The sequence below is a fragment of the Arachis stenosperma genome, chromosome 6 (assembly GCF_014773155.1).
Source record: "Arachis stenosperma cultivar V10309 chromosome 6, arast.V10309.gnm1.PFL2, whole genome shotgun sequence".
Taxonomy (NCBI): Eukaryota; Viridiplantae; Streptophyta; class Magnoliopsida; order Fabales; family Fabaceae; genus Arachis; species Arachis stenosperma.
In genome coordinates this window covers 114,069,233-114,077,551 of record NC_080382.1, presented here as the reverse complement: position 1 = coordinate 114,077,551, position 8,319 = coordinate 114,069,233, and the positions used below count along the sequence as shown (strand labels likewise).

Sequence of the window (8,319 nt, the reverse complement as noted above, 5' to 3'; positions counted from 1 at the left end):
ATTCCTTTAGACTAAAGCTTTAGACTAACATTGCATGATTCCTGGAATTCTCATTAAGAATTTTGATACCTTTATTTCTTTTCCACTTAATTTTTGAAAAAACCAAAAAAATTACAAAATCATAAAAACCAAAAATATTTTATGTTTCTTGTTTGAGTCTAGTGTCTCATCTTAAGATTGGTGTCAATTGCATGCATTCATTCATGTGTCTTAAGGATCTTCAAGTAATTCTTGATGATTTCTTATTTTGATCTTTGAATTCTCTTGACTTGAGTGTTTATGTGTCTCATATGCATTCTCATTAGTGTCAGTAGTATGCAAACTGCTAAGTTTGGTGTCTTGCATGCATTGTTATTTGATTTTAGTTGCATTTTGATTATTCCTCATTATTAAAAATCCAAAAATATTTTTAATTTGTGTCTTTTCAAGTCAATAATACAGAGAATTGAAGATTCAGAACATACTGCAGAGGAATCACACAGAAAAAGCTGAGCATTCAAAAATGCCCAGTGAAGAAGACAGACTGGCGTTTAAACGCCAGCCAGGGTACCTGGTTGGTCGTTTAACGCCCAAAAAGGGTGCATTTTGGGCGTTAAACGCCAGAATGGATACCATTCTGGGCGTTTAACGCCAGGATGGCAAAGGGGGAAAATTTTGTTTTCAAAATCAATTTTTTTTCAAGTTTTCAAAGTTGTTCAAAATCAAATCTTTTTCAAATCATATCTTTTCAATCAAATGTTTTCAAAATCAATTTCTTTCCTTTTTCAAAGATACTTACTAACAATTAATGATTTGATTGAACATCTCAAGATTGTTGCCTTTTCTGTTTAGAAAGGTTTAATGTTTGAATCATATCTTTTCTTGTTAGGCAAGTCATCAATTTTTAAAATCATATCTTTTAAAATTGTTTTCAAATCAAATCTTTTTAAATGTTTTTCAAATCATATCTTCTCAATCACATTTTTTTTAAACCAATCATATCTTTTTAATCACATCTTTTTCAAAATAGTTTTCAATCAAATCTTTTTAACTTCTAATTTCAAAATCTTTTTCAAAAATCACTTGATTTCTTTTCCACTTTGAATTTTCGAAAATCATCAATCAATTTTTCAAAATGTTTTTGACATCTTTTTAATTAATTTTCGAAAATTCTCTTCCTTCCTCCCACATCCTTCTATTTATGGAGTACTACTCCTTCTTAATGCACAATTCGAGCTCTATCCAATCAAGTTCGAAATTCTCCTTCTTCTTTCTTCTATTTTTCTTTTCCTCTGACACCTCAAGGAATCTCTATACTGTGACATAGAGGATTCCACCTTTTCTTGTTCTCTTCTCTTTCATATGAGCAGGAGCAGAGACAAAGGCATTCTTGTTGAAGCTGACCCTGAACCTGAAAGGACCTTGAAGCGAAAGCTAAGAGAAGCTAAGGCACAACTCTCTGTTGAGGACCTGACCGAATTCTTTAAAGAAGAAGAAGACATGGCAGCCGAAAACAACAACAATGCCAACAATGCAAGGAAGGTGCTGGGTGACTTTACTGCACCTACTCCCGACTTCTATGGGAGAAGCATCTCTATCCCTGCCATTGGAGCAAACAACTTTGAGCTTAAGCCTCAATTAGTTTCTCTAATGCAACAGAATTGCAAGTTCCATGGACTTCCAATGGAAGATCCTCATCAGTTTTTAGCTGAGTTCTTGCAAATCTGTGACACAGTCAAGACTAATAGGGTTGACCCTGAGGTCTACAGACTGATGCTATTCCCTTTTGCTGTAAGAGACAGGGCTAGAATATGGTTGGACTCTCAACCTAAAGAAAGCCTGGACTCATGGGAAAAGCTAGTCAATGCCTTCTTGGCAAAGTTCTTTCCACCTCAAAAATTGAGTAAGCTCAGAGTGGAAGTCCAAACCTTCAGACAGAAGGATGGTGAATCCCTCTATGAAGCTTGGGAAAGATACAAACAATTAATCAGAAAGTGTCCCTCAGACATGCTTTCTGAATGGAGCATCATAGGTATTTTCTATGATGGCCTCTCTGAACAATCCAAAATGTCTTTGGATAGCTCTGCTGGAGGATCTCTTCATCTGAAGAAGACGCCTACAGAGGCTCAAGAGCTCATTGAAATGGTTGCAAATAACCAATTCATGTACACTTCTGAAAGGAATCCTGTGAACAATGGGACTAGTCAGAAGAAAGGGGTTCTTGAGATTGACACTCTGAATGCCATACTGGCTCAGAACAAGATATTGACTCAACAAGTCAATTTGATTTCTCAAAGTCTGTCTGGAATACAAAATGCACCAAGCAGTACTAAGGATGCTTCATCTGAAGAAGAAGCTTATGATCCTGAGAACCCTTCAATGGAAGAGGTGAATTACCTAGGAGAACCCTATGGAAACACCTATAATTCTTCATGGAGAAATCACCCAAATTTCTCATGGAAGAATCAAGAGAGACCTCAACAAGGTTTCAATAACAACAATGGTGGAAGAAACAGGTTTAGCAATGGCAAGCCTTTTCCATCATCTTCTCAGCAACAGACAGAGAATTCTAAGCAGAACCCCTCTGACTTAGCAACCATGGTCTCTGATCTAATCAAAACCACTCAAAGTTTCATGACTGAAACAAGGTCTTCCATTAGGAATTTGGAAGCACAAGTGGGACAGCTGAGCAAGAAAATTACTGAACTCCCTCCTAGCACTCTCCCAAGTAATACAGAAGAAAATCCAAAGGGAGAGTGCAAGGCCATCAATATGGCCGAATTTGGAGAGGAAGGGGAGGAAGTGAACGCCACTGAGGAAGACCTCAGTGGGCGTGCACTGACCTCCAATGAGTTCCCCAATGAGGAACCATGGGAATCTGAGGCTCAAAATGAGACCATAGAGATTCCATTGGACTTACTTCTGCCTTTCATGAGCTCTGAAGAGTATTCTTCCTCTGAAGAGGATGAGTATGTCACTGAAGAGCAAGTTGCTAAATACCTTGGAGCAATCATGAAGCTAAATGACAAGTTATTTGGAAATGAGACTTGGGAGGATGAACCTCCTTTGCTCACCAAAGAACTGGATGACTTGTCTAGGCAGAAATTACCTCAAAAGAGACAAGATCCTGGGAAGTTTTCCATACCTTGTACCATAGGCACCATGACCTTCAAGAAGGCCCTGTGTGACTTAGGATCAAGTGTGAACCTCATGCCTCTCTCTGTAATGGAGAAGCTAGGGATCTTTGAGGTGCAAGCTGCAAGAATCTCATTAGAGATGGCAGACAACTCAAGAAAACAAGCTCATGGACTTGTAGAGAATGTTTTGGTAAAGGTTGAAGACCATTACATCCCTACTGACTTCATAGTCCTAGAGACTGGGAAATGCATGGATGAATCCATCATCCTTGGCAGACCCTTCCTAGCCACAGCAAAGGCTGTGATTGATGTTGATGGAGGTGAACTGATCATTCAAGTGAATGAAGAGTCCTATGTGTTTAAGGCTCAAGGATATCCCTCTGTCACCATAGAGAAGAAGCATGAAGAGCTTCTCTCAATTCAGAGTCAAACAGAGCCCCCACAGTCAAACTCTAAGTTTGGTGTTGGGAGGCCACAACCAAACTCTAAGTTTGGTGTTGAACCCCCACATTCAAACTCTAAGTTTGGTGTTGGGAGGTTCCAACATTGCTCTGAGTATCTGGTGGACGAAATTGTGATCCTTTTTCCTTGTAATTGGATTTTAGAAATTGGCACGAGTGAACACAACTCCGTTCAACTAACCAGCAAGTGTACTGGGTCGTCCAAGTAATACCTTACGTGAGTAAGGGTCGAATCCACAGAGATTATTGGTTTGAAGCAATCAATATTTATTTTATTAATCTTAGTCAGGATGTCAATAGGATTATTTGGATTAAAAGTGAAATTGCTGGATTAAATAAAAGAGGAGAACAGCGTTACTTGTTAGGCAGTAATGAGAAATATGTTGGAATTTTGGAGATGCTTTGTCCTCTGAACTTCTACTCTTCCTTGGAATCCTCTTCTCACACGCAAGGTCCATCCATGGCAAGCTCTATGTAGGGTGTCACCGTTGTCAATGGCTACTTCCCATCCTTGCAGTGAAAACTATGCTCACGCACTCTGTCACAGTACGGCTAATCACCGGTTGGTTCCCGCTCCTACTGGAATAGAATCCCTCTTTTGCATCTGTCACTAACGCCCAGCAGGTTAAAGTTTGAAGCACGTCACAGTCATTCAATCCCGGAATCCTACTCGGAATACCACAGACAAGGTTTAGACTTTCCGGATTCTCATGAATGCCGCCATCTATCCGGCTTATACCACGAAGATTCTGTTGGGGAATCTAAGAGATATTCATTCAATCTGATGTAGAACGGAGGTGGTTGTCAGGCACACGTTCATGGGTTGAAGAAGGTGGTGAGTGTCACGGATCATCACCTTCTTCACAGTTAAGCGCGAATAAACATCTTAGATAAGAACAAGCGTGTTTGAATGGAAAACAAGGAATTGTATTAAATCATCGAGACGCTGCAGAGCTCCTCACCCCCAACAATGGAGTTTAGAGACTCATGCTGTCACAAAGTATGTAATTCAGATCTGAAAATGTCATGAGGTACAAGATAAGTCTGTAAAAGTTGTTTAAATAGTAAACTAGCGACCTAGGTTTACAGAAAATGAATAAACTAGGATAATTGGTGCAGAAATCCACTTCTGGGCCCACTTGGTGTGTGCTGGGGCTGAGACTAAAGCTTTCCACGTGTAAAGGCCTTTCTTGGCGTCAAACTTCAGATTATGACGTGTTTTGGGCGTTCAACTCCGGATCATGACGTTTTTCTGGCGTTTAACTCCAGACAGCAGCATGAACTTGGCGTTTAACGCCAAGTTACGTCGTCTATCCTCGCGCAAAGTATGGACTATTATATATTGCTGGAAAGCCCTGGATGTCTACTTTCCAACGCCGTTGAGAGCGCGCCAATTGGACTCCTGTAGCTCCAGAAAATCCATTTCGAGTGCAGGGAGGTCAGGATCCAACAGCATCAGCAGTCCTTTTTCAACCTAAGTCAGATTTTTGCTCAGCTCCCTCAATTTCAGCCAGAAAATACCTGAAATCACAGAAAAATACACACACTCATAGTAAAGTCCAGAAATATGATTTTTGCTTAAAAACTAATAAAATTCTATTAAAAACTAATTAAAACATACTAAAATCTACAAGAAATTACCCCCAAAAAGCGTATAAAATATCCGCTCATCACAACACCAAACTTAAACTGTTGCTTGTCCTCAAGCAACTAGATAAATAAAATAGGATTTAGCAGAAATTAAGAAGTAATAATATTTTAGAGTTTTAAATGAAGCTCATATTCTTATTAGATGAGCGGTGCTTGTAGCTTTTTGTTTCTGAACAGTTTTGGCATCCCCCTGTATCTTTAAATTTTCAGGATAATTGGCATCCTTAGGAACTCAGAATTCAGATAGTATTATTGACTCTCCTAGTGTAGTATGTTGATTCTTGAACACAGTTATTTTATGAGTCTTGGCTGTGGCCCTAAGCACTTTGTTTTCCAGTATTACCACCAGATACATAAATGCCACAGACACATAACTGGGTGAACCTTTTCAGATTGTGACTTAGCTTTGCTAAAGTCCCCAGTTAGTGGTGTCCAGAGCTCTTAAGCACACTCTTTTGCTTTGGATCACGACTTTAACCACTCAGTCTCAAGCTTGTAACTTGGACCTGCATGCCACAAGCATATGGTTAGGGACAGCTTAGTTTAGCCGCTTAGGCCTGGATTTTATTTCCTTGGGCCCTCCTATCCATTGATGCTCAAAGCCTTGGATCCCCTTTTTACTCTTGGCTAGTGCTCATGGCTTGTTTTTTTTTTTTTTTTTGAACTGCTTTTTCTTGCTTCAAGAATCAATTTCATGATTTTTCAGATCATCAATAATATTTTTCGTGTTCCTCATCCTTTCAGGAGCCAATATTCATCAAATTCAAGGTACAATTTATGCACTGTTCAAGCATTCATTCAGAGAACAAAAAGTATTGCCACCACATATAATTAATTATAGTCTTTATTACTAAGAACTCATAAATATAGATTACTTCTTTATTCTAAAAAAATTCTACTACTTTATTTATGCCTGATGATGATGAGAAAAATAACTTATAGCTTAATTGGAAATAAAATCAAAATAGACATACTAATTACTACTACTACTATATATCTCCTAAGGTAAATTTCTGAAATAATACCATCACAGAGTTAAAGCTGGAATTAGAACTTAACAACCTGTATTTTGGGAAGTGGATGTTCCTCTAGTCTGTGGGGTGCCTTCAAGAATTAATTTCTGACACTTCAGCTCCCTTAAGTTCACATCCTTACTCTTCCTGTTCTCTTAGGTGCCATGATCGTAATGAGTTTTAGCTCAGTGATCATGGCAAATCACACCAAACTTAGAGGTTTGCTTGTCCTCAAGCAAAAGAAAGGAAAGGAGAGGAGTAGAAGGAAAGGCATTTTCATAAAAAGATAAGATGAGTTGAAAAAGATTTGAAAAAAAGATTTAGATTGGAAAAAGATTTGGGCTTATGAATTAAGATATATTTGATATTTTTGAAAAAGGGATTTTAGAAATTAGGATTAAAAATTTTAGAATTGAAGGATGACATTTTGAAACATGTTTATGCAAGAAATCATGAATTGAAACATAAAAATTTAGAAAAATTATAAAGAAAAACGAATTTTACCTCCTCCCCACCATCCTGGCGTTAAACGCCCAACTGCTGCATGGTTTGGGCGTTTAACGCCCACATGTTGCTTCTCCTGGGCGTTCAACGCCCAGTTGATGCATCTTTCTGGCGTTGAACGCCAGGAAGTCCTTCTTTACTGGGCGTTTTTCTAAACGCCCAGAATGCTAGCAGATTGGCGTTAAACGCCCAGAAGGTGCATCTTTCTGGCGTTTAACGCCCAGAAGATGCTCCTTTCTGGCGTTTAACGCCCAGATGGCTACCCTTACTGGCGTTAAACGCCCAGTGGGAGCTTCTTTTGGGCGTTTAACGCCCAAAGTATTTCTTACTGGCTTTTTCACGCCAGTGAGCTTCCGAATTTCCCTGTAACTCTTGTGACTTTAACCATATGTTATTTCACCTTTGAAGATACTTGAGCTTAAACCTGTAAAGAAAGAAAATTTATTTAATTAGTAAATAACTTAGGAAATGGCTGGGTTGCCTCCTAGCAAGCGCTTCTTTAATGTCATTAGCTGGACTGTTACTGAGTTTTTAATTAAGTCTCAGTCTTGAGCACTCTTGCTCAAAATTGCCTTCAAGATAATGTTTGACTCTTTGTCCATTAACAATGAATTTTTTATTAGAGTCACTATCCTGAAGCTCTATGTATCCATATGGTGATACGTTTGTAATGACATATGGACCTCTCCACCGGGATTTTAATTTCCCAGGGAATAATTTGAGCCTTGAATTAAATAACAGAACTTTCTGTCCTGGCTCAAAGACTCTGGATGACAATTTCTTATCATGCCATCTTTTTGCTTTCTCTTTGTAAGTTTTTGCATTTTCGAAAGCATTGAGTCTAAATTCCTCTAGCTCATTTAACTGGAGTAATCGTTTTTCTCCAGCTAACTTGGCATCAAGGTTCAGGAATCTGGTTGCCCAGTAGGCCTTGTGTTCCAGTTCTACTGGCAAGTGACATGCCTTTCCATACACAAGCTGGTATGGAGAGGTCCCTATAGGGGTCTTAAATGCTGTTCTGTATGCCCACAGAGCATCATCCAAGCTTCTTGCCCAATCCTTTCTACGGTTAATTACAGTCCATTCCAGGATTCTTTTGAGTTCTCTATTTGAGACTTCAGCTTGCCCATTAGTTTGTGGATGATATGGAGTAGCCACCCTGTGGTTAACTCCATAACGAACCAGAGCAGCATAAAGCTGTTTATTGCAGAAATGAGTGCCCCCATCACTAATTAGCACTCTAGGGATACCAAATCTGCTGAAGATGTGTTTCTGGAGGAATTTTAACACTGTTTTAGTGTCATTGGTGGGTGTTGCAATAGCCTCCACCCATTTGGATACATAATCCACTGCCACCAGAATATAAGTGTTTGAGTATGATGGTGGGAAAGGTCCCATGAAGTCAATACCCCATACATCAAACAACTCAATCTCCAAGATTCCTTGTTGAGGCATGGCGTAACTGTGAGGTAGGTTGCCTGATCTTTGGCAACTGTCACAATTAAGCACAAATGCTCGGGAGTCATTATAGAGAGTAGGCCAGTAGAAGCCACTTTGGAGGACTCTTGTGGCTGT

The 8,319-nt window shown here is 39.1% G+C and overlaps 1 non-coding gene across 1 annotated transcript; it reads right to left on the bottom strand.

Annotated features, from left to right (window-relative positions):
* Positions 1-1,884: 1,884 nt before the first annotated feature.
* On the bottom strand, positions 1,885-1,993 carry LOC130937508 (small nucleolar RNA R71). Its single transcript, XR_009068724.1, has one exon. It is a non-coding gene; the product is annotated as a small nucleolar RNA R71 (small nucleolar RNA).
* Positions 1,994-8,319: the final 6,326 nt, after the last annotated feature.